Here is a 27,975-nt window from a genome sequence, read left to right on the forward strand (position 1 = left end):
GATTTATGTAGTGCTTTTACATGTGCTCAAAGCGCTTTATGTCGTATGGATGATCATGTTTGAAAATGAATGCTGTGTTCTATACATCCTGTTTTCTGAAGTGCCCTGACTGTATGCTGCTAAATGAAAATATCAAATAGCCTACCCTACAATATTATCACAAAACCTTATGGCCTAGAGATGCATTCATACTATACTATACTATACTATACTATACTATACTATACTATACTATACTATACTATACTATACTATACTATACTAGCTCAATGGACATTTCTAAAAGTAATTTCCGATTGAGCCGACATAGTTTATGCAGCGTTTACAGTAAATGTGGACATTGCCTTTCAAAGTTGAATTGCAGAAAACGGGCACTCCAATTCTATCTAGCCCAATGTCATAGCTACACATAGGCCTACTCACTTGCATTCTACCGAGCACCAAAGCCTATGGTGTCAAAATATCAATGGGACTTTGCAGTCACATGGTCCATTCATGAAATATGCAAGGAATGTGACCCCTGTACATGTGATTTGGTACCAGAAAAGTAGCGTAGCCTACCTTTCACAAAAGCAGACTAATTCACACGAGATTACTCAGATTTTTATTGAATTGACCAGAGCAAATAACTTGAAACAAAAACAAACCCATGTCAATTGAAATTCCGTCTTTATTACAATTCAATGAATGGATAGATAACATCATTAAATATAGTTTATCTAAATTATACAAAATACAACATATAATAGCAATGCATTCCAGTGCACCTTACAAGAAAAGACAACTCTTTCTCCTTCTTAGCTCATTGGGTACAGTTCAGATTTTTCTATCCATAGCCCTACGTTGACTTAATGCACCCACGCACCTGCTACTGTATAGTGGCCATACCGATAGCAACGAAGGGGCTCCTAAAACAGCTTGTTTACTGGAGTGCACACCCCAATAAATGGAAAGCAAGTTTAGGTCAGTTGTTGCTGAGAAACTGTGTTAACATTGAGCAGAATCAGAATCAATGTTGCATTCTCTATTCGATAGAAAAGCCACCTCGCTTCTGAGTTAAAAGTCCCCAAGTTTAATTTCGCTTTCAGTACACTTGTATTGGCTGAAATCCCATACTCCTGTTCTGTGCCGACAACTCTTTAGATTTCGATCAAGGGTTTTCAATGGTTTTTCGGTTGGGCTCTGATAAAGGAATGTTTTTTGGATCCAAGTATGCAAAAGCAAATTAATGTGTCCCTTTAACTGCAAAATACTTTGCATCTAACAATACATAGAACTTGAGTTTGGCCCTTGCCGTCACAGAGCCTGTTTGGAAGATGTATAAGTCTGGTGTCAGGACAATTACAGTACTTTAATACATTCCACCATCAATTCGTTATAGTAGTAGTGCAGAACATGTGGAATGAGAGGGGTTGTCATATTGGACAGTTTCACTCTCTCATGAGACCTCACTTGAGTGGAAGAGAGGGGTCCTTCCTTGACTTCTTCATGGTCATTATGAGAAACATAGATTCTACTGAGAAGTAAAGATGATTCTTCGTGCATTGATTAGAGCTACATATTTCTCTTACATCCGACTAGTCCAGACAATTACTCCACGTGTGTATCTGATATGTGGCTCCTTGGATTACAACTAACCTTGTGTATCTGATATGTGGCTCCTTGGATTACAACTAACCTTGTGTATCTGATATGTGGCTCCTTGGATTACAACTAACCTTGTGTATCTGATATGTGGCTCCTTGGATTATAACTAACCTTGTGTATCTGATATGTGGCTCCTTGGATTACAACTAACCTTGTGTATCTGATATGTGGCTCCTTGGATTACAACTAACCTTGTGTATCTGATATGTGGCTCCTTGGATTACAACTAACCTTGTGTATCTGATATGTGGCTCCTTGGATTACAACTAACCTTGTGTATCTGATATGTGGCAGACATAGAAAATCCAACAGATATGTTTCCTGTAAATCAGAAATGTTTCCTGTATTATGGAGGCCGCTGTCTTTTCCAGTTCCCTAGCTAATGCAATTGAGTAGCTTGTGTCTGGCCTTGCCTTACGTTGATTTATCCCCACAACCTGGTTAACTTCATGTCACATTAAGGCAAATTGATAGGCGGAGAAGGGGAAAAAACAATGTTAGGGAAGATGGTTCATGAAATAAATCTCAAACAGATGTTGGAACCATAATCATAATGTGCCTACATTGACTTCTGGCTTTAGAATTGACCATATAAAGATATTTTATTCAAACATTAGACATGTGTGTACTTTCTGGCTAAAGTTCTATTTCCATCTACACTGTATAGGCCTCGGCTACTTTTCTGACTGACTTTTGTGGACACTCACTGTAAATACATATCAACACACATAATAGAGATCATTCATATGATTGTGTTACATAAATATGCATATTAGGCCTATATCCACATACATAGGTATTTTCTGAATACATTTGATCGACTGCCCGAAAGCTCAGCCACAATAAAATACATTTTTGTGTGCGGAGACTATTTCCTGCTTCTCCAGTTTTGCCTTTTGCCTCCAGCACCTTCACAAATCAACTATGAGTGTGCGGTAGATTCTGCCTACTGGGAATACATTTGGGTAAAACCAGTAACATTTGTCAAACATGATTATCAGTTATTGAAGTTGCACAATTCAGACATACCTGTATCTTGGTAACGTTGTAGGCCAAGTCTTTGATTCCGAAGCAGCAACATTTAATTGTCATAATGTCATCAAAAGGAGCTAAACAATCTTGCGAGCTATTTGACAATTACCAGTGTAATTACAATTATTTCAAACATAAACCTTTATGTACACATAAATACAGTTTCCTAAATACAGCGTCGTCTTTGTGTCGTTCACGCAGGGCGCGTTCTCCGATTACGCGTGTCTGGGAAGATCTTCCCACACGGTCTGTCAACCGTGGATTGAGTTGACAGTCCCAGAAGGACCCTGCGATGGCAAGATCTCGCCAACAGATGGCGCACTCCGACTACGCTCGAGAAACTAATTGCCAAAAGCCAGGGAATGAGTATAGCTTTCAAAGGCTTCATTCCTCTGTCGAACGGTCGAACGGATGACTGAGGTATTGCTGCGGGGTGATGACATTCACTCTGCTTTCTTGATGAATATCTGAAGTGCAAGAGGAATAGCATTTGAGACAAAATCATATTCTATCTGTTTGAGGTATATATTCTACTTTACAGTAGACCACTTTGAAGCCTGAAAACATCTGACCATTTTGGATTTTTCAGTGAACCAACACTTTAAGTTGCCTAAAATACAAGGGATTCTTTATAAGACAAGGCTTCCAAGGCTCTGTGGTGAGCGGGTGATGGCTGGGCCGGCTTACCTCGCTCAGGATGACCCAGACGGGGCAGTCTGTGATCACAGAGAGACGAAGGGCTTCCAGGGGCCCGAATGTGGGATCCACCTCTCCCTCGGCGATCCCATTATGGAACACTCCTAGAGGTCAGAGAGAGGATCGATATGTCAGACCAACATAACCAATGCGGCTGGACATCTATAGAACCATTTCTGTGTTTACAAACATTGTCGCACGAGGGCGACGCGTGCAAGCTGGTGGCAGAACAAGGGGGGAGTTCTTCTAGAATGCCAGCAACTGGCCAAAAAAGCCTCAATTTATCCATTTATCCATGTTGTTTATGGATTGTAATTGGATTATAATTGGATTTTAAAGCTCGTTTGAATGTCCTGCTTAATGTAATGTTTGTGTCATCATCGCAAATCAGCTGCATTATACTTAGAAAACACTTCAACTTCAGCCAGTAAAGTGGCTCTTTGGCTAGCTTTTGCTACAGGCTACAGTATATCAATGAGCGTTGGCATTCTAGCAAACAACTGCTGTATCCAAAATAGTTATTTTGCAAAGATCACAACCAAACAGAATCTTAGTGACTGTTCAAGCAAGGATCAAAACATAATTGTAAGCGTACGAGAATCGGCAAAAGTTATTTTGTTTAGAAGTAATAACAACATAAATCTAGGCTATGTTGAATGGGCGCAGATGGCGATGGCTTGCTTACTGCAGCCAAGAGTCGCACGCATCTGTGCGTCGTGTACTGAAAAAGGGTCTATTGACTTTGTCAGTAAACACTGTAGTCATGATGAAGCATTGTATTTCATTTGTATTTCAATAAATACTGCATGTGCTCCTAAATTATAACAGAGAACACATTAGATACAAGATATGTTGTGTTGACATTTCAATTGGTTCAAGGCAAGGCGCTGGTATCAAATATGACCATACCATGCATTCAGCTTGCTATGCTTTTTTTGTTGATCTACTACTGAAATGCTAACTATACACAATTCATTCTCTCTCGTATCAATCTTACACAGTGATAGAGTGACACAGTGATAGAGTGAGTTCTATGGTTTAGGTTACACTACGCCTGAAAGTAGAGCTGGAGGGTGAAGAACCTGGTGATCATTTGATAGCAATATCGCACAATTAATTGACTACTGTGCCAGATTGATATTGATTCCCCCTTGAAATATTTATGAATGAGCAGGAGCGCTTGTAGTAATTTATATGCTGTCAGAAGGAGTACCTCTTTCAATGGGATGAAAGCCTGTCTCTGTGTTACGGACAGTAATCACTGGCCTGGGGACGTGTTTGACTACTCAGAACACGCATCCTCACTCGCTGTCTACTTCCTTCCTTCCTTCCTTCCTTCCTTCCTTCCTTCCTTCCTTCCTTCCTTCCTTCCTTCCTTCCTTCCTTCCTTCCTTCCTTCCTTCCTTCCTTCCTTCCTTCCTTCCTTCCTTCCTTCCTTCCTTCCTTCCTTCCTTCCTTCCTTCCTTCCTTCCTTCATTGAATTAATCAACCATCTGTATGTCATTGGATAGATAATAGTCTACATGAAAGCAAGGCTTCTGCCCTATTGCATAACAAATCCACTCCTCAGATCTCTAATGAAGGAAGGAACGATGGTGTATCTAACACTGCCACTGATTCAGTTGTAATTTAATTGAGCTCAAACCCTTATTTCTACCTCATGTTAACTACATTTTACCCATCCTGCTTTTTCAATATGATATAAAACACTGTAGTGTCATTAAATCCAATTATTTTCAATGATTACCATGCTATCGTTTTAAAGCGCACCGGTGCAACACTTGTCTTGCACTTCACGCAATTTCAGAAAGAGCACCTAAGGTCCTCTAAAAACTGTGAAGGCAGTCCTTATCTACTCCTCCCGTCCTCCTGTGAAAGTCCTAGACGGTGCAGCAGCTAATCATGTGTTGGAGCGCTCAGTAATTGAGTGAGATGGATTTGTCAGGGGCCTGTGTATGAGCGTATGTGTGTGTGTTTGTGTTTGTGCGTGTGTAATTTGTCATGGCCTGTTAGTCCATGTGAACTATTCCTGTTTGCCAGTACCGGTTAGAATATGGCACAAGGTTTTGTTAGATGAAGGGGACTGACGAATGGATGGATGAAAACAAAAGGGAAAGAATTTTGGAGGGATATTTTGGCAGGGAGTACAGTGTTGGATTCTCTAAAAAGATGACATCATTTTTATGACAGTGGAGTCCTTTGTTTGGCTTTGGGTGATTCTTTCTGCAGTACTAGTTCTTAACACTTCTGGTAAATACATCCCCAGTACTAATAACCACCTATTGAAACATGTCCATGGTAGCACGGCGCTAATTTCATTCTGGGTCATTTTCATTAGAGGGTACAGTAACAACATTTTTGCTACGGAAAGCAAAATACTCACCTATTCTGATAAAGCCGTCCTCTGTTCTGTGGTACTTTGGTGTTTTCTCTCTCCCCTCTTTCAAGGCCTCTTTTTCTGATTGGATATTCTGTAGGAGAAAGAGAGAGAGGTGTGTGAGGAACACAACACAGGAACACATATACGCTTGCAAGCTTGCCGAATGCACACACACACACACACACACACACACACACACACACACACACACACACACACACACACACACACACACACACACACACACACACACACACACACACACACACACACACACACACACACACACACACACACACACACACACACACACACACACACACACACACACACAACCAAGATCAATGCAGGCAGAAATCCTGTTTGATCTGCACTCAGATCACGGCTAAAATCTACTGTATACATCATCAACCAATGCATTGACAACAGCAAACTCCTTGCTACTGACCTCCTTTAATCTCCAAATTCAGTTAGTAAATCATACACACACACACACACGCGCACACACACACACACACCTCACGGCACTAGTCGTGAATTCAGATCAACCTAACTTTGACCTCGTCTTACAACATAAAAGTGAGAAAGATATCAATGGGTCATCATAGTTAATACAATGGGACTCTTTAGTGTTGCTGCTGGGTCATAGCAATTGATACGGTTGGAGAAATATCTGTTTGACTCGCTTATCTAAAGCAATGAAGGAGAAAGGACAGGAGGGAAAACAAGCTGACCTTTTGTGGCAGGATTTTCCCTTTCTGTTGGTCCTCTAAATAGAAATCAATGCATGCCCAATCACACAAGTAATTACAGATGTAGGACCTTAATTTGACCTATATTGTCACTGCAAAATAATCCTGCAGCAACAAGATTTGAACGTTTCGTGCATAATGTTGCTTGATCGGTGGTTAGGCTATTTGCTACATAAAGTAAGCTCCATAAAAAATGCAATACTGTTAGTATAACCGTGTGTTAGTGTAGGTTTTCAGTGAATTTATGTAAATCACAAAGCTCATCTGTACTCTCAGTAATACAACAGTGATCAAATTAAGATCCTACTGTACATCTGTACGCTACACTGTAAAAATATGACATTTCCCGCCGTTTAACTGCACCTGACAGCGTCTCTCTCTCTCTCTCGCATCATCTTCTTGTTTTCTTATCTTTCCTCGTCTTTATTCTCTCTGTCTTTCCTTACCTTTCTTTCCTCAATCCTTTCTTCTCCATTCTGAGACCAGCATACCTGTTATGACTCTAAAGACATGTAACACTTCTACTCATCATTAACACTTCTACTCATATTCTTCCCATAGGAGGAACAACAACAACACAAGACAGAAACACTTCCACCCTCTTGCAGCATTACAGGGTCTCAATGACAGTCAGGTGTAGGGAGAGATTGAATGAGTGAAGGAGGGAAAATAAATAATAAAATAGAGATAGACAGAGAGGGAGGAGAGAGAGAGGGGGAAAAAATCCAGCTATTAATCTGTCATGGCGAGCGTCAGTTTGCGGAACCTAATCTGAAATCCCCACCTCGCCTAGCCACCCTGCCGGGTGAAATATTCTTTAAGGCGAAAGCTCTCAAACCGTGGCCGGCGGGAGACTGACTTGATTACCACCGCCCAGGAGTCCTCTTTTTCTGTTTCTTTCTCCACAATATCTCTCTCGTACTCTCTCTTTTTTTGAGAAAGAGAACCTCACTCTGTCTTGAGTCATTTCTCATCTCTTCTCTGTGTCCTCTGGGGCTTAACACTGTGGGTGCTCGCCCTTAAACATGGCTTATGTGCTTCTATGTCAACCAGATGGAAGCTGACTTCACATGTCTTTCCACTTGAGAGAATTATATATCTTTCCACTTGAGGAAGAGTGATGTATCCAGTGTGGCGTTCCATGAGATGGGCTGTATCTCAATAGAAATAACAGAAAAGAATAGAGATCTCCTGAAAGTATATGATCTTGAGACCCTGTATGTAACAGTACATCCCTGTAGAACGCTTTCGACACCTTGCAGAGTCCATAGCCTGACAAATAGAGGCTGTTCTGAGGACAAAGGGGGTGTACCTAGTGTTTGGTATACTCGGTATATGTAAGGGATATTGAACAATACGGAAGGTGTGTTCCACGAGGCGTTAGTGGACTTTCCACGGAGTTGCATTATTTTCCAGAGAACGCATAGAGCCCCGAGTTGACTGTCCCTTTCATACCATGGTTATAATTTAACATGTTTGCCACTAGAACTTTGATCATTTGCAGATAGAAATGTGTTCAACATCCACTGAAGTATCTAGCAAGTTTACTAGATTGCTCCAGTAGTTGCCTTAGCTAACCAAACCATCAGTCCTAGCTGGCTATTATGAAAATCGAATTCAACAAATATCAATGCTGTTTTCAATTCGACTTTTGCTTTCAAAAGCAGCTCAAACAAAACATGTAAAAATTAACTATAGCCGTTTAATTCTACCATGCAAATATTCTGTGCGTTTCAAGGAAATAATGCACGCTCTAGAGTGCCCTTCAAGCCAATCAGAAAGTAGCATTCAACAATGCCATGGTATAATTTCAAGGTTTCAAGACTAGTCATTCAACTGAGACTGCTCTTCTCTGTATCACGGAGGCGCTCCGCACCGCTAAAGCTAACTCTCTCTCCTCTGCTCTCATCCTTCTAGACCTATCGGCTGCCTTCGATACTGTGAACCATCAGATCCTCCTCTCTACCCTCTCCGAGTTGGGCATCTCCGGCGCGGCCCACGCTTGGATTGCGTCCTACCTGACAGGTCGCTCCTACCAGGTGGCGTGGCGAGAATCTGTCTCCTCACCACGCGCTCTCACCACTGGTGTCCCCCAGGGCTCTGTTCTAGGCCCTCTCCTATTCTCGCTATACACCAAGTCACTTGGCTCTGTCATAACCTCACATGGTCTCTCCTATCATTGCTATGCAGACGACACACAATTAATCTTCTCCTTTCCCCCTTCTGATGACCAGGTGGCGAATCGCATCTCTGCATGTCTGGCAGACATATCAGTGTGGATGACGGATCACCACCTCAAGCTGAACCTCGGCAAGACGGAGCTGCTCTTCCTCCCGGGGAAGGACTGCCCGTTCCATGATCTCGCCATCACGGTTGACAACTCCATTGTGTCCTCCTCCCAGTGCGCTAAGAACCTTGGCGTGATCCTGGACAACACCCTGTCGTTCTCAACTAACATCAAGGCGGTGGCCCGTCCCTGTAGGTTCATGCTCTACAACATCCGCAGAGTACGACCCTGCCTCACACAGGAAGCGGCGCAGGTCCTAATCCAGGCACTTGTCATCTCCCGTCTGGATTACTGCAACTCGCTGTTGGCTGGGCTCCCTACCAGGGTCATTAAACCCCTTCAACTCGTCCAGAACGCCGCAGCCCGTCTAGTGTTCAACCTTCCCAAGTTCTCTCACGTCACCCCGCTCCTCCGCTCTCTCCACTGGCTTCCAGTTGAAGCTCGCATCCGCTACAAGACCATGGTGCTTGCCTACGGAGCTGTGAGGGGAACGGCACCTCAGTACCTCCAGGCTCTGATCAGGCCCTACACCCAAATAAGGGCACTGCGTTCATCCACCTCTGGCCTGCTCGCTTCCCTACCACTGAGGAAGTACAGTTCCCACTCAGCCCAGTCAAAACTGTTCTCTGCTCTGGCTCCCCAATGGTGGAACAAACTCCCTCACGACGCCAGGACAGCGGAGTCAATCACCACCTTCCGGAGACACCTGAAACCCCACCTCTTTAAGGAATACCTAGGATAGGATAAAGTAATCCTTCTCACCCCCCCCTTAAAATATTTAGATGCACTATTGTAAAGTGGCTGTTCCACTGGATGTCATAAGGTGAATGCACCAATTTGTAAGTCGCTCTGGATAAGAGCGTCTGCTAAATGACTTAAATGTAATGTAATGTAAATAATTAAGTGATAATACTGGCTGGCAACGTTCTTATCCCTTGCTTGCTAGCTAGCCAACTATGGTAACTAATGGTCACGTCAAACAGTACAGACAGAATAATAACAAAGTAGCTGCATTTGCATTAGTTTAAGCTGTTTCTTTGTGAAATTTATTTGGATACATAACAATGAGGCACGATCTAGCCTGGCATAGAAAATGGGCTCTCTCATCAGTACACTGTTGTTCAGAGGAGCGAGCCAACAGCACAGCCAACACAATCACTTCAAACCGAAGCTGGAAAGACTGCAAACTAGCTGTACTTCGTGTTGTTTGACCTTTTTTTCAATTGACATTTCTTTGTATATATCCATGAAAATGATGCTAGCTGTTTCATGATTTCAACTGACTGAGAAAAGCTGCCTGTCTGCATATCTGTCTCGTTCCGACTCCTGACACGTTCATTACTATGGGACAGCTGGAGATCCAATTTGAATATTGAAATAATGTTGCAAATGTCAGAGAGGTAGACAGCAAGGTTTATACAAAGTTGAAAACTAAATGTTAGTCTAAAAGAAATGTGAGATAATGTCTAGATGCTTTTTATAGCGGAGATCACGCTCATATATTGCCTGGCTGGGCTGATGAGACAGTGGATTGCACAGATGGAACAGAGTAAATAGGCATTTTAGCGGTGGTAACTTGTGGAATAGACACTGGCTGGAATGCTCAATCAGCATTCAGGATTGCATTCACCCGTTGTATAAATCACTGTAATTACATATATTTCCAGTGATATTACTATAGTAAAGGTCTATGTACTGACACTCCTGGGACAGGATGAATCAGGCTTATAGTGGCGAGCTTCATATTGCAAGATAATATATGGTAAAGGTTATGTAATGGTAATAATGTGCTGGGATTGAATCGGGTAAATAGCGGTGAGACTCACGTCAAAAGGCAGCACCTCCACAGTGGTGTTGAACAGCTTGTCCCCAGGGTGCTCAATATTCCCGCTACGGAAGAAATACCTTGGGAGAGAGAGAGAGAGAGAGAGAGAGAGAGAGAGAGAGAGAGAGAGAGAGAGAGAGAGAGAGAGAGAGAGAGAGAGAGAGAGAGAGAGAGAGAGAGAGAGAGAGAGAGAGAGAGATAGATAGATAGATAGATAGATAGATAGATAGATAGATAGATAGATAGATAGATAGATAGAATAACAAATGGGGAGATGTCAATTTGATATTCAACACAAATTGATCCACCACAATCATCATCATCATTATGGGTGCACACTTTTCTTCAGACACAGACATTTTTTTTGGTGCCATGAAAATGTTTAAAATTAACTTTAAAAAAATACATATTTGATGCAAAGACTAGAAATGGCTTGTTTGTTCAATATTACTATATAAAATGCAGAATGGGGGCAGGGGGCGGGGGTTATTTAACAGATTGAATCATGATATAGTAGCCCTACTGATTATTTCTCAATTGCAAGCTACTCATTGACAGGCCTCGAGCTACAGAACTTGACGTTTTCTGCTAAGGTGCAACCTTTGGTAGACTGATGGAAGGCTACTCAGAGTCAGAGTCTATGATACAGCGAAGGCTAATCAAACATGCCCGTGCTCATCATGGTTCTAACAGGCAAAGTCAAACGATACAATGAATTTGCTCATGGTGCACGGAACTCAAAAGATATGGAACAACACCATTGAATCAACACCATCGGACATGAAACAACGATATGCATGTAACAACAGCACAACACAATAGATTAACAATTTTCTTTTGCAGGTGGCTTTTCATTTTATACACCAGTGGTGCAACCAACACAGTGGCGCGTGTGAGTGAATCAAAACTGTCCAGTGGTCAAAATGATTCATCTTGAGGCAACGGGGGACAGGGTTTTAAAAGCAATCTGTTAATGATTATATCATATATAAAATGGCCATATCTATTTTAATATATACTAGCTCAAAACACTACTAATCATTGAACATGATAAATTACCCAATGGATCATTATCATTTTCAAGATGAAAAGAATGGGGGTGTACCTCTGTTTGGAAAGTGGGGATACAGCTGGTCCATCATCATCAGCCAGCCAGCCAGCCAGCCAGCCAGTCACCCAGTTCAAACTCCCTCTACATTTTGCTTTGTCCAAATGCATGTTCCACCAAGTACAGCAGTCTGGACCACACCCCCCAAAAGAGCTACTGAGGTGACCACAGAGCCACAGCGTCAAAATTAGAAGACACTGGTGACCACAGAGCCACAGAGTCACCATTAGAAGACACTGGTGACCACAGAGCCACAGCGTCACCATTAGAAGACACTGGTGACCACAGAGCCACAGCGTCAAAATTAGAAGACACTGGTGACCAAAAAGCCACAGCGTCACCATTAGAAGACACTGGTGACCACAGAGCCACAGCGTCACCATTAGAAGACACTGGTGACCACAGAGCCACAGCATCAAAATTAGAAGACACTGGTGACCACAGAGCCACAGCGTCACCATTAAAAGACACTGGTGACCACAGAGCCACAGCGTCAAAATTAGAAGACACTGGTGACCACAGAGCCACAGCGTCAAAATTAGAAGACACTGGTGACCACAGAGCCACAGCGTCACCGTTAGAAGACACTGGTGACCACAGAGCCACCATTGGAGAACACTGGTGATCACAGAGCCACAGCGTCACCATTAGAAGACACTGGTGACCACAGAGCCACAGCGTCACCATTAGAAGACACTGGTGACCACAGAGCCACAGCGTCAAAATTAGAAGACACTGGTGACCACAGAGCCACAGCGTCACCGTTATAAGACACTGGTGACCACAGAGCCACAGCGTCACCATTGGAGGACACTGGTGATCACAGAGACACAGTGTCACCATTAGACAGACAGTGGTGACCAGAGACAGAGTCACCACAGCATCACCATTAGAGGACACTGGTGACCACAGAGACACAGCGTCACCATTAGAAGACACTGGTGACCACAGAGACACAGCGTCACCACTAGAAGACACTGGTGACCACAGAGACACAGCGTCACCACTAGAAGACAGTGGTGACCACAGAGACACAGCGTCACCACTAGAAGACACTGGTGACCACAGAGACACAGCGTCACCACTAGAAGACAGTGGTGACCACAGAGACACAGCGTCACCACTAGAAGACACTGGTGACCACAGAGACACAGCGTCACCACTAGAAGACACTGGTGACCACAGAGACACAGCGTCACCACTAGAAGACACTGGTGACCACAGAGCCACAGCATCAAAATTAGAAGACACTGGTGACCACAGAGCCACAGCGTCACCATTAGAAGACACTGGTGACCACAGAGCCACAGCGTCAAAATTAGAAGACACTGGTGACCACAGAGCCACAGCGTCAAAATTAGAAGACACTGGTGACCACAGAGCCACAGCGTCACCGTTAGAAGACACTGGTGACCACAGAGCCACCATTGGAGAACACTGGTGATCACAGAGCCACAGCGTCACCATTAGAAGACACTGGTGACCACAGAGCCACAGCGTCACCATTAGAAGACACTGGTGACCACAGAGCCACAGCGTCAAAATTAGAAGACACTGGTGACCACAGAGCCACAGCGTCACCGTTAGAAGACACTGGTTACCACAGAGCCACAGCGTCACCATTGGAGGACACTGGTGATCACAGAGACACAGTGTCACCATTAGAAGACAGTGGTGACCACAGAGACACAGCATCACCATTAGAGGACACTGGTGACCACAGAGACACAGCGTCACCACTAGAAGACAGTGGTGACCACAGAGACACAGCGTCACCACTAGAAGACACTGGTGACCACAGAGACACAGCGTCACCACTAGAAGACAGTGGTGACCACAGAGACACAGCGTCACCACTAGAAGACACTGGTGACCACAGAGACACAGCGTCACCACTAGAAGACAGTGGTGACCACAGAGACACAGCGTCACCACTAGAAGACACTGGTAACCACAGAGACACAGCGTCACCACTAGAAGACACTGGTGACCACAGAGACATTATCAGTTTGAGGGATCCAGAAGCAGATAGACCCTCTGCCCTGACCGTAATGTGAAGACATGGAGGAACAACGTGGTTGTTCTGATCTGTGACAGGGCCCCTATGCCTATTGAAAAAGTCATTTACATTCCTGTTTAAATACTGTATGTATTTTTATGTCATGCGTATGCAGATTATTTACATGGGACTAGGGGAGAGCGAGAGGGAAAGGGGGAGAGAGAGGGGAGAGCAAGAGGGAGAGAGAGAGGGAGAGCGAGAGCGACAGTCTGGGACATGTGTGGAGATCTGTGTGGAGATCGTCTTTGTCCACTAGCACAGTGTACGTGTGTGGGTCCATGTAGTTTTGTGTATTCAAGCATGCCATGTACAGTTGAAGTCGGAAGTTTACATACACTTAGGTTGGAGTCATTAAAACTTGGCTTTCAACCACTCCACAAATTTCTTGTTAACAGGTTAACAAACTATAGCTTTAGAAAGTCGGTTAGGACATTGAATTAATTTTTCACAGACAGATTATTTCACTTATAATTCACTGTATCACAATTCCAATAAGTCAGAAGTTTACACACACTAAGTTGACCTTGCCTTTAAACAGCTTGGAATTCCATAAATTCCATTAAATGATGTCATGGCTTTATAAGATTCTAATTGACATTGTTTGAGTCAATTGGAGGTGTACCTTTGGATATATTTCAAGGCCTACCTTCAAACTCAGTGCCTCTTTGCTTGACATCATGGGAAAATCTAAAGAAATCAGCCAAGACGGTACCACGTTCATCTGTACAAACAATAGTACGCAAGTATAAACACCATGGGACCATGCAGCCGTCATACCGCTCAGGAAGGAGACGCGTTCTGTCTCCTAGAGATGAATGTACTTTGGTGCAAAAAGTGCAAATCAATCCCAGAACAACAGCAAAGGACCTTATGAAGATGCTGGAGGAAACGGGTACAAAGGTATCTATATCCACAGTAAAACAAGTCCTATATCGCCATAACCTGAAAGGCCACTCAGCAAGGAAGAAGCCACCGCTCCAAAACAACCATAAAAAAGCCCGACTACGGTTTGAATCTGCACATGGGGACCAAGATCGTACTTTTTGGAGAAATGTCCTCTGGTCTGATGAAACAAAAATATAACTGTTTGGCCATAATGACAAGGAGTCTTGCAAGCCACAGAACACCATCCCAACCGTGGAGCACGGGGGTGGCAGCATGATGTTGTGGGGGTGCTTTGCTGCAAGAGGGACTGGTGCACTTCACAAAATAGATGGCATCATGAGGAAGGAAAATTATGTGGATATATTGAAGCAACATCTCAAGACATCAGTCAGGAAGTTAAAGCTTGGTCGCAAATGGGTCTTCTAAATGGACAATGACCACAAGCATACTCCCAAAGTTGTGGCAAAATGGCTTAAGGACAACAAAGTCAAGGTATTGGAGTGGCCATCACAAAGCCCTGACATCAATCCTATAGAACATTTGTGGGCAGAACTGAATTGTGAAAAACTGAGTTTAAATATATTTGGCTAAGGTGTACGTAAACTTCCGAATTCAACTGTATGTGTGTGTATTCAAGCATGTGAGCACACACACACACACCTTTCGATGCGGACGGGCGTGAAGAAGCGGATGCGGATGAAGTCCCCAGCCACAGGGGTGAAGGCCCAGAAGAAGTCCTCTCCCAGGTAGGCCTTCTCCAGGGTGAAGTGCTGGTAGGTCTTCAGGCTGGTGGTCACCTCCGCCAGCGGGTTGGCGTGGCCCTTGTGCAGGGTCTGCTTGCCAAAGTCCTTGTCCTGGAATGAATAATTAGAAATAAAGAGGAGGGTTTAGGGAGAAGATATGAGTGTGTTTCTAAATATCGTTCTCACATTGACTATGAGGGTGCAGTTCTAAAGACAGGGATGAATTCTGAATTGAGATCTGGAAGTCTGACTTAAATGTTCATTTAAATCCTTTAACTATTCCATTTACATGATTTACTTGAAAATGAATGTGATTCATAGTCTCTCATCTCTCCTCCAAGTGGCTTTGGGGTTGAGAGTAACTACATTACTGTTGGCCAAAATGATGAAATTCCACATGGAGAATGTGCAATTTCATGATAAAAGAGAATAGTATATTTCTAACACCAGATAATGTCACAACAAATCTCTGAGAGATGACTTGTAGCACTGTAAAACATTTTCAGCTTGCTTATAGGCCGTTGCAACTGTAAGTCAAATTCCCACGATAATGATGATGGTGACAGTGCATCCAATTCATCCCATTCTAGCTGAATGTGTCATAGTTCTAATTGTACCTATCCCCGTTCAAATAAACAATGGAATATAATAAATCAAATACTCTTCATCAAATACGAGTATTTGCTAAATACATGTAAGCATTAATGTATAGAAAGTGGTGAGCTGGTCTGCTTGGTAAAGAATCTCTGAATTGAGAAAGCCTTGGTCCAGGACGAGCGGATCAATAGTGAATTGATTGGGTTAGACCAGGTTTTCCCAAACTCGGTCCCGGGGATATTTAAAGTTGAGTTGGATATTTAAATCAGCTGTGTAGTGCTAGGGCAAAAACCAAAACATGCACCCAGCACTGAGTTTGGAGAACCCTGGGTTAGACTAGAGTAGCAGTATTCAGGCTGATATCCATTGCTCTTAATAACACAGTAATCAGAGACATTAAACAAAGTCTTTACAGCTGGAGTCTGTATGGTGACTTGGAATGCATTCCAGTACTGCAGGGCTCAGAGACTTGAAAACGAATATTTGAACATACATAGACTTTAGTAGATAATATGACACATGCACAGTGAGTGGATGCTAGTAAGCCCCATGTACGCACACACACACGCACGCACGCACGCACGCACGCACGCACTCTCACACACACACACACACACACACACACACACACACACACACACACACACACACACACACACACACACACACACACACACACACACACACACACACACACACACACACACACACACACACACACACACACACACACACACACACACACACACACACACACACACACACACACACACACACACACACCTTGAGTTTCTGGATCTTTCCGGCCAGGGAAGAGTGGGTGCCCACATGCTGGAAGAGAGAGGGCTTGAAGCGAATTCTCAGGTTGGCCTTCTGCCTGTCGCAGTGTTTCTGTGTGTGACAGGCAGGGGAGATGTGGGAAAGAGGAGGAGGGAGAGAGAAAGAGAGTATGAGTGTGTGACAGGCAGGGGAGAGGTGGGAAAGAGGAGGAGGGAGAGAGAAAGAGAGTATGAGTGTGTGACAGGCAGGGGAGAGGTGGGAAAGAGGAGGAGGGAGAGAGAAAGAGAGTATGAGTGTGTGACAGGCAGGGGAGAGGTGGGAAAGAGGAGAAGAGAGAGAGAAAGAGAGTATGAGTGTGTGACAGGCAGGGGAGAGGTGGGAAAGAGGAGGAGGGAGAGAGAAAGAGAGTATGAGTGTGTGACAGGCAGGGGAGAGGTGGGAAAGAGGGAGGGAGAGAGAAAGAGAGTATGAGTGTGTGACAGGCAGGGGAGAGGTGGGAAAGAGGAGAAGAGAGAGTGGGAAGGAAGGGGAGGGGGGAAAGAGGAGAAGAGAGAAAGAGAGTATGAGTGTGTGACAGGCAGGGGAGAGGTGGGAAAGAGGAGGAGGGAGAGAGAAAGAGAGTATGAGTGTGTGACAGGCAGGGGAGAGGTGGGAAAGAGGAGGAGGGAGAGAAAAGAGAGTATGAGTGTGTGACAGGCAGGGGAGAGGTGGGAAAGAGGAGGAGGGAGAGAGAAAGAGAGTATGAGTGTGTGACAGGCAGGGGAGAGGTGGGAAAGAGGAGGAGGGAGAGAGAGAGTATGAGTGTGTGACAGGCAGGGGAGAGGTGGGAAAGAGGAGGAGGGAGAGAGAAAGAGAGTGAGTGTGTGACAGGCAGGGGAGAGGTGGGAAAGAGGAGGAGGGAGAGAGAAAGAGAGTATGAGTGTGTGACAGGCAGGGGAGAGGTGGGAAAGAGGAGAAGAGAGAGAGAAAGAGAGTATGAGTGTGTGACAGGCAGGGGAGAGGTGGGAAAGAGGAGGAGGGAGAGAGAAAGAGAGTATGAGTGTGTGACAGGAAGGGGAGAGGTGGGAAAGAGGAGAAGAGAGAAAGAGAGTGAGTGTGTGACAGGCAGGGGAGAGGTGGGAAAGAGGAGGAGGGAGAGAGAAAGAGAGTATGAGTGTGTGACAGGCAGGGGAGAGGTGGGAAAGAGGAGAAGAGAGAAAGAGAGTATGAGTGTGTGACAGGCAGGGGAGAGGTGGGAAAGAGGAGGAGGGAGAGAGAAAGAGAGTATGAGTGTGTGACAGGCAGGGGAGAGGTGGGAAAGAGGAGAAGAGAGAAAGAGAGTATGAGTGTGTGACAGGCAGGGGAGAGGTGGGAAAGAGGAGAAGAGAGAAAGAGAGTATGAGTGTGTGACAGGCAGGGGAGAGGTGGGAAAGAGGAGAAGAGAGAAAGAGAGTATGAGTGTGTGACAGGCAGGGGAGAGGTGGGAAAGAGGAGAAGAGAGAAAGAGAGTATGAGTGTGTGACAGGCAGGGGAGAGGTGGGAAAGAGAAGGAGGGAGAGAGAAAGAGAGTATGAGTGTGTGACAGGCAGGGGAGAGGTGGGAAAGAGGAGAAGAGAGAAAGAGAGTATGAGTGTGTGACAGGCAGGGGAGAGGTGGGAAAGAGGAGGAGGGAGAGAGAAAGAGAGTATGAGTGTGTGACAGGCAGGGGAGAGGTGGGAAAGAGGAGGAGGGAGAGAGAAAGAGAGTATGAGTGTGTGACAGGAAGGGGAGAGGTGGGAAAGAGGAGAAGAGAGAGAAAGAGAGTATGAGTGTGTGACAGGCAGGGGAGAGGTGGGAAAGAGGAGAAGAGAGAAAGAGAGTATGAGTGTGTGACAGGCAGGGGAGAGGTGGGAAAGAGGAGGAGGGAGAGAGAAAGAGAGTATGAGTGTGTGACAGGAAGGGGAGAGGTGGGAAAGAGGAGAAGAGAGAGAAAGAGAGTATGAGTGTGTGACAGGCAGGGGAGAGGTGGGAAAGAGGAGGGGGAAGAGAAAGAGAGTATGAGTGTGTGACAGGCAGGGGAGAGGTGGGAAAGAGGAGGAGGGAGAGAAAAAGAGAGTATGAGTGTGTGACAGGCAGGGAGAGGTGGGAAAGAGGAGAAGGGAGAGAGAAAGAGAGTATGAGTGTGTGACAAGGAAGGGGAGAGGTGGGAAAGAGGAGGAGAGGGAGAGAGAGAAAGAGAGTATGAGTGTGTGACAGGCAGGGGAGAGGTGGGAAAGAGGAGAAGGGAGAGAGAAAGAGAGTATGAGTGTGTGACAGGCAGGGAGAGGTGGGAAAGAGGAGAAGGGAGAGAGAAAGAGAGTATGAGTGTGTGACAGGCAGGGGAGAGGTGGGAAAGAGGAGGAGGGAGAGAGAAAGAGAGTATGAGTGTGTGACAGGCAGGGAGAGGTGGGAAAGAGGAGGAGGGAGAGAGAAAGAGAGTATGAGTGTGTGACAGGCAGGGGAGAGGTGGGAAAGAGGAGGAGGGAGAGAGAAAGAGAGTATGAGTGTGTGACAGGCAGGGGAGAGGTGGGAAAGAGGAGGAGGGAGAGAGAAAGAGAGTATGAGTGTGTGACAGGCAGGGGAGAGGTGGGAAAGAGGAGGAGAGAGAAAAAGAGAGTATGAGTGTGTGACAGGCAGGGGAGAGGTGGGAAAGAGGAGGAGGGAGAGAAAAAGAGAGTATGAGTGTGTGACAGGCAGGGGAGAGGTGGGAAAGAGGAGGGAGAGAGAAGGAGAGTATGAGTGTGTGACAGGCAGGGGAGAGGTGGGAAAGAGGAGAAGAGAGAGAAAGAGAGTATGAGTGTGTGACAGGCAGGGGAGAGGTGGGAAAGAGGAGGAGGGAGAGAGAAAGAGAGTATGAGTGTGTGAGAGTTGCACCATTTTCTGAGACTTGAGACCAGTTTGGAAAGACACAGTATTTACATGTAACTCCCTGCTTGGATACTCTGTAACAGATCCGTATTTTCTCTCTCCCTTGAAGTAATCACTGATTTAACATGACTGGGTCTGAAGGACAGCTTGTACCAGGACAGTAGTTACCACAACATATAAGGAAAGGTTTACTTCCAACTGGGCCTAGGTTTACCATGGGGGAGGTTGAACTTACCGCGTCCTTCTCTGGGTTGCACACCTTAACCCACATGATGTGATCCAGCAACCAATCAATTGGCTTGTCCTTGTAGAACATTAGCATAAACTCAACGATCAGCGACAGGTCCACGGACTTGAACATCTTACCTGAGAAGAGACGATATACAACTTAAGTTACACTGCTTGACATCATCAAATAGCACCAAAGGTTGTTCAGCTAATACCTTGTTAATTTCTAAACGTTTCATCATATCTTGAGCCTATGAAACACTACTTCCCAATTGTAAAGCGTCCCTTAGCTCCTATCCCAAGGCCCTTTGTGAAAATCTGAAAGGTCTGAAGGGATTGGACAGGTTTTTGAAATATGGTTATAACTACATTGCCCTCTGCTAGTTGGACAATTCTATCCTTTCAGATGTATTAGAAGGGGGGCCATTTGGTGAAAAGTAGAAAGTAGAGTGCAACAAGGACCTAGAACAGAGGCTAAACTTAGCCAATGTGCTCTGAAATTAAATCAGAATGAAACAGAATTGCACACGGACCCTTGAGCACTGAATTTAATCTAATGTAATTTAATTGTCAGATTAATACTGATTAATGCATTAGAGGCAATTTCATAAAGTCACCAAGTGGGTTAGAAGAGGAAATCATTTTTGGTCAAAACGAGGACGTTTGCAGTATGTTGTTTAAAGGAATTAGATTATTTTACAGGTGTTTAATTGTAATGCTTTGAAGCTCTTTCCACTATAAGGTTTTCCAGCTATTATAGTCATTACAAAGACAGATGATTCAGTTTAGCCAATTACAAGAACAGAAATACCTAATTTTTGCTAGAGTGTAAGAACAGGATGTATGGTCTTGTTTGTCCTCATATGAAACATAATCCAACAAAATACACATGCACTCAGCCACCCACCTGTGCACACTGAATTAAAAAAGTATTCTCCACATGCCTCTCCCCCAGTCTCTCTTCATACCTCCCTACCCCTCTGTACATGAAACCACTTCTCTCTTCTCGCTCTCCTCCATCCCTTTCTCTCTGGTTACAACATCTCTACTGAGGTCAACACTCTTTCCCTGGTTGAGCTGGAGCATTCACCCTCCTATTGCAAGGTTTACGATGCCACAGCAACATGAGTTTATGAGAGAGAGAGCGGCAGAGAGAGAGAGAGAGAGAGAGAGAGGAGAGAGTGGAGAGAGAGGGGGTAAAGCGCTTGTGTAAGGGAAGGAGTTACAACTCATTAAAATCCCACAAAGAGGTTGAGGGAAAGAAGGATGGAAGGAAGGGAGGAGAGAGACAGAAAGGGGAGGATAGAGCAAGAGATGGGTAGAAACAGAGAGGGTGAAAGGTCAGGTGGTCAAGTGAGAGGAGTTCAGCTACCAGTCATTATAGAACCTGATGGGGAAGGGGGAGTGTAGGAGTAGAGAGATGGACTGTAAGATAGGTAAAGAGGGAGACAGACATAGTGAGGGAAAGTGGGGCGAACATTCATTACAGGCCTGCTGACAGGGAGAGATTAGGGAGGTGGCTGCAGGAAGGAAGGTGTGTGTGTGGAAGGGTGAGAGAGACTCTTCTCTTCAGTAGGTCCTATGATTGAGTGTAGTCTGGCCTAGGGGTGTGAATGTGAAAGGAAAGGCACTGGAGCGTCAAACCACCCTTGCTGTCTCTGCCTGGCCGGTTTCCCTCTCTCCACTGGGATTCTCTGCCTCTAACCCTGGTGCTCTCCAATGCCATCCCTAGGAGGGGTGCGTCACTTGAGCGGGTTGAGTCTCTGACGTGATCTTTCTGTCCGGGTTCTGTCCGGCAGCCACACACCGGGGTATAAGCTCTATAGGCAGCCACACACCTGGGGATAACCTCTATAGGCAGCCACACACCTGGGTATAACCTCTATAGGCAGCCACACACCTGAGGATAACCTCTATAGGCAGCCACACACCTGGGTATAACCTCTATAGGCAGCCACACACCTGGGGATAACCTCTATAGGCAGCCACACACCGGGGTATAACCTCTATGGGCAGGCACACACCGGGGTATAACCTCTATAGGCAGCCACACACCTGGGGATAACCTCTATAGGCAGCCACACACCGGGGTATAACCTCTATAGGCAGCCACACACCGGGTTATAACCTCTATGGGCAGCCACACACCTGAGGATAACCTCTATAGGCAGCCACACACCTGAGGATAACCTCTATAGGCAGCCACACACCTGGGGGGTGTGGCTGGGGGTCCTTCTGTAGCTCAGTTAGTAGAGCATGGCGCTTGTAATGCCAGGGTAGTGGGTTCGATTCCCGGGACCACCCATACGTAGAATGTATGCACACATGACTGTAAGTCGCTTTGGATAAAAGCGTCTGCTAAATGGCATATATTATTATTATTATTACCTGGGTATAACCTCTATAGGCAGCCACACACCGGGGTATAACCTCTATAGGCAGCCACACACCGGGGTATAACCTCTATGGGCAGCCACACACCTGAGGATAACCTCTATAGGCAGCCACACACCTGAGGATAACATCTATAGGCAGCCACACACCTGGGTATAACCTCTATAGACAGCCACACACCTGAGGATAACCTCTATAGGCAGCCACACACCTGAGGATAACATCTATAGGCAGCCACACACCTGGGGATAACCTCTATAGGCAGCCACACACCGGGGTATAACCTCTATGGGCAGCCACACACCGGGGTATAACCTCTATAGGCAGCCACACACCTGGGGATAACCTCTATAGGCAGCCACACACCGGGGTATAACCTCTATAGGCAGCCACACACCGGGGTATAACCTCTATAGGCAGCCACACACCTGGGATAACCTATAAGCCACTGGGGATAACCTCTATAGGCAGCCACACACCTATAACCTCTATAGGCAGCCACACACCGGGGTATAACCTCTATAGGCAGCCACACACCTGGGGATAACCTCTATAGGCAGCCACACACCGGGTATAACCTCTATAGGCAGCCACACACCGGGGTTTATAACCTCTATCCAGGCAGCCACACACCCAGTGGAACAACCACTTTACAATAGGATAACCTCTATAGGCAGCCACACACCATTGGGGAGCCAGAGCAGCGAACAGTTTTGACTAGCTGACCTCTTCCTCAGTGGTAGGGAGGCAGGCCACGCAGTGCCCTTATTTGGGTGTAGGGCCTGGGATAACCTCTATAGGCAGCACCATGGTCTTGTACACCTTCAACTGGAAGCCAGTGGAGAGAGCGGAGGAGCGGGGTGACGTGAGAGAACTTGGGAAGGTTGAACACTAGACGGGCATGAGTTGTAGGGTTTAATGGCACAGGCAGGGAGGCAGCCACACACCTGGGGATAACTCTATAGGCCACACACCGGATAACCTCTATAGGCAGCCACACACCACCTGGGGATAACCTCTAACCTGCAGCCACACACACACCTGGGGATAACCTCTATAGGCATATAACCTCTCTATAGGCAGCCACACACCTGGGGATAACCTCTATAGGCAGCCACACACCTGGGGGGATATAACCTCTATAGGCAGCCACACACCGGGATGGGGATAACCTCTATAGGCAGCCACACACCTGGGGATAACCTCTATAGGCAGCCACACACCTGGGGATAACCTATAGGCAGCCACACACCTGGGGATAACCTCTATAGGCAGCCACACACCTGGGGATAACCTCTATAGGCAGCCACACACCTGGGGATAACCTCTATAGGCAGCCACACACCTGGGGATAACCTCTATAGGCAGCACACACTGAGGATAACCTCTATAGGATAACCTCTATAGGCAGCCACACACCTGGGGGCAGCCACACACCTGGGGATAACCTCTATAGGCAGCCACACACCTGGGGATAACCTCTATAGGCAGCCACACACCTGGGGATAACCTCTATAGGCAGCCACACACCTGGGGATAACCTCTATAGGCAGCCACACACCTGGGGATAACCTCTATAGGCAGCCACACACCTGGGGATAACCTCTATAGGCAGCCACACACCTGGGGATAACCTCTATAGGCATATAACCTCTATAGGCAGCCACACACCTGGGGATAACCTCTATAGGCAGCCACACACCTGCCACACACACACCTGGGGATAACCTTTATGGGGATAACCTCTATAGGCAGCCACACACCTGGGGATAACCTCTATAGGCAGCCACACACCTGGGGATAACCTCTATAGGCAGCCACACACCGGGGTATAACCTCTATAGGCAGCCACACACCTGAGGATAACCTCTATAGGCAGCCACACACCTGGGGATAACCTCTATAGGCAGCCACACACCTGGGGATAAGCTCTGTAGGCAGCCACACACCTGGGGATAACCTCTATAGGCAGCCACACACCATAACTTCAATGCTGAGTTATACAAAACAGCCTTTGAATGCGGTCTTCTAACAAAATGCTCAGGTTAAATGTCAAAAGCATAACATTCCATTTTCATCTGTATTTTATGGAGAGCCATTTAACTATCTGTCATCTTTCCATTTTCTACAATGTTGGCTTCAATTTGAGGTCTAATGTGACTGTATCCATGAATCAACACCTCTCTCTCTCCCTCTAACAATCCACTCTTTCCTTGCACTCGTATGCACAGCCATACACGCAGATGGCTGCCACCTGATTCTCCCTGATTGTGCCGGCTGCTCGCCCTGTCACGCTGGTTAGCTGCAGAATGCTAATGAGAGCAGAGGGGAGTGAAAGGAGCAGTCGCTAACCACTAGCTAGGGCTCCTAAAAACACCTGAGAGAGCCCCATCGGAGCACAACCCATCAGATTACTGCTCACAAATCCTCCTGTCGCCTAGCCGGAATGATGTATTTAGCGCTGCATGGCTTATCCTGTGAGGGGAATATTGTTATGGTGTGTCTCGGATCATTATCGTCACAGTGTCGGCTAATTATCTTATGTAATTGTGTTTTGAGGCAGTCAAACACTGACTGCACTAAGCCTAAAACAGAGGCTGTGTCGCTTTATGGCCGGGTAATGATGCAAGATGAGTATAGGAGATTGGATAGATGTGCACAAACCAGGCAAACCTTCTTCTCGAGATTAATTTCTCCGTCTTTAGGGAATAAGAAGCAAAAAGGTAAGAGTATCATTACTCAACCCTCTAGCTATTCCTCCTTTTAACTAACTCTTATGTTTAAAAACTCTAAAAGGTGACGACCTTGAACTCAGTAAGCCTAAATCTTGACATCAGATTTCAAATCAGTCCATTCTCTTCCCTACTCCCTCTCTCATATTCTCAGACAGAAAAAGAGGAATGGAGAACTGAGGTTGGTGTCTTTTCCATGACCAATGTTGTTGACAGCCCGGCGGCCATGATCCAGCGAGCTGCTCGTTGTGACGGTCGGGAGAAGCGAGCCTGTCGGCTTATCAAAACTCTGGGGCGAGTGTGCCTCAGAGCGGCATTCAGTCACGGTTGTCGAACTGGGCCCACTGTCCCGGGCTACCCGTGAGGACCATGCTCTCCAATTAAATGTGAGTGGAGAGGGGGATAGAGAGAGAGAAAGAGAGGGGGAGAGAAAGAAAGAGGAGATAATGAGAGAGAGAGATGCGGGGGAGACAGGGAGAGAGAGATGGGAAGGAGAGCGAGAGAATGACAGAAAGAGGAGGAAAGAGAAAGAGATGCCTCACCTCAATTTCCTCCACGGGAAGCCCGGGTACGAATCTACAGACTAAACTGACAGGCAGACTTTACACGCTTAGCTAAGCACAGCAAGTAACAGCAACGGATATGGCATCCGTCAGAAGCTTATTTGACACGCTTTCGCTTTATGTTTGATAAGTGGAATAGGAGAAGGCCCACGCCAAGCAATGTCAGTATGCAATTTCTACTCAATTGAAAGTGAATAACAATCTGAGCTTTGTTAACCCCCCGTTGTGTTCAGTAATATAGTGTCGTAGCTCAGTTGAGAATTGAATACTGTTGCTTTAAGAATGTATCAGGCACGTTGTGCGTGTACAGAGGTGTGAGGATTGGATGAGTGAGGTTTGTACGAGTTGTTAACATGTTGATCTCAAGTAAAGACGTGCAGTTTAATTGCACAACAAGCCTCCGTGCATTAGTAACACCCCCATGACAATAGGCCTCGGAGACAACATTTAGTCCAGTAGCAACATATTCCATAGACATCTATCATTTTATTATTCAATTGGCTTCCAATAAACTATTCCCAATAAGTAGACGTTGCCTGTGGGCAGAGATGTAACGCCAGGGTAGTGGGTTCGATCCCCGGGACCACCCATACGTAGAATGTATGCACACATGACTGTAAGTCGCTTTGGATAAAAGTGTCTGCTAAATGGCATATATTATTATTATTATTATTATTATCTCAGATCAGCTTGCCCTCTTCTAATCTACCCTTAACCATTAGGGGGAGCAATTCGACTGAACTTAGATCAGCGCCTACTCCCCAGTCCTTATATATCCTACTCTTTAGTCCCTATACATCCTACTCCTTAGTCCCTATACATCCTACTCCTTAGTCCCTATACATCCTACTCCTTAGTCCCTATACATCCTACCCCCTAGTCTTTATACATCCTACCCCCTAGTCCCTATACATCCTACTCCCTAGTCCCTATACATCCTACTCCTTAGTCCCTATACATCCTACCCCCTAGTTCCTATACATCCTACCCACTAGTCCCTGTACATCATACCCCCTAGTCCCTATACATCCTACCCCCTAGTCCATATACATCCTACCCCCTAAGTCCCTATACATCCTACCCCCTAGTCCCTATACATCCTACCCATTAGTCCCTATACATCCTACTCCTTAGTCTCCCTTGTCCCTATACATCCTACCCCTTAGTCCCTATCCATCCTACTCCTTAGACCTTATACATCCTACCCCTTAGACCCTATACATCCTACCCCCTAGTCCCTATACATCCGACTCCTTAGACACTATACATCCTACTCCCTAGTCCCTATACATCTTACTCCCTAGTCCCTATAGATCCTACTCCTTAGTCGCTACCCATCCTACTCCCTAGTCCCTGTACATCCTACTCTCTAGTCCCAACCATCCTACTCCTTAGTCCCTATAGATCCTACTCCTTAGTCGCTACCCATCCTACTCCCTAGTCCCTATACATCCTACCCCCTAGTCCCTATATATCCTACTCCTTAGTCTCCCTTGTCCCTATAAATCCTACCCCTTAGTCCCTATCCATCCTACTCCTTAGACCTTATACATCCTACCCTTTAGACCCTATACATCCTACCCCCTAGTCCCTATACATCCGACTCATTAGACACTATACATCCTACTCCCTAGTCCCTATACATCCTACTCTCTAGTCCCTATACATCCTACTCCTTAGTCTCTATCCATCCTACTCCTTAGTCCCTATAGATCCTACTCCTTAGTCGCTACCCATCCTACTCCCTAGTCCCTATACATCCTACTCTCTAGTCCCAACCATTCTACTCCTTAGTCCCTATACATCCTACTCCCTAGTCCCTACCCATCCTACTCCCTAGTCCCTATACATCCTACTCCCTAGTCCCAACCATCCTACTCCTTAGTCTCTATACATCCTACTCCCTAGTCCCTACCCATCCTACTCCCTAGTCCCTACCCATCCTACTCTCTAGTCCCAAAACATCCTTCTCTCTAGTCCCCATATATCCTATTCCTTAGTCCCTTTACATCCTGCTGGTCCTATAGCTTGGAGGTATTTGCTGCGGGAGATGGGGCTGGAGGGATGGTGTGGAGAGAGCAGAGTGGACATCAATCACTGGTTAAGCTGGGCCCCGAACAGCACTCTGGGACTTATTAGAGTAAAGTGGAGCAGCAGAGGCTCATGGGAAAGAGTGTGGCACATGCAGTGTAATTGTGTGTACATGAGACTGTGTGTGTGTGTGTGTGTGTGTGTGTGTGTGTGTGTGTGTGTGTGTGTGTGTGTGTGTGTGTGTGTGTGTGTGTGTGTGTGTGTGTGTGTGTGTGTGTGTGTGTGTGTGTGTGTGTGTGTGTGTGTGTGTGTGTGTGGAGGAGGATTCTCCATGTGTGTGTGTGTGTGTGTGTCTGTGAGGAGGATTCTCC

At 45.8% G+C, this 27,975-nt stretch overlaps 1 pseudogene across 1 annotated transcript in view; it reads right to left on the reverse strand.

Moving 5' to 3' along the window:
- Positions 1-650: 650 nt before the first annotated feature.
- Positions 651-27,975, reverse strand: part of LOC123993486 — a 202,006-nt pseudogene continuing 174,681 nt past the window's right edge. The window contains exons 9-15 of the transcript XR_006831454.1: positions 19,892-20,022; positions 16,795-16,902; positions 15,332-15,525; positions 10,621-10,699; positions 5,759-5,846; positions 3,367-3,479; positions 651-3,146 (exon numbers count right to left, since the gene is read on the reverse strand). The product of XR_006831454.1 is annotated as an alpha-1,3-mannosyl-glycoprotein 4-beta-N-acetylglucosaminyltransferase B-like (transcript). The remainder of the gene's footprint in view (positions 3,147-3,366; positions 3,480-5,758; positions 5,847-10,620; positions 10,700-15,331; positions 15,526-16,794; positions 16,903-19,891; positions 20,023-27,975) is intronic.

This window comes from Oncorhynchus gorbuscha, linkage group LG13 (genome assembly GCF_021184085.1).
Source record: "Oncorhynchus gorbuscha isolate QuinsamMale2020 ecotype Even-year linkage group LG13, OgorEven_v1.0, whole genome shotgun sequence".
In the NCBI taxonomy this organism is placed as follows: Eukaryota; Metazoa; Chordata; class Actinopteri; order Salmoniformes; family Salmonidae; genus Oncorhynchus; species Oncorhynchus gorbuscha.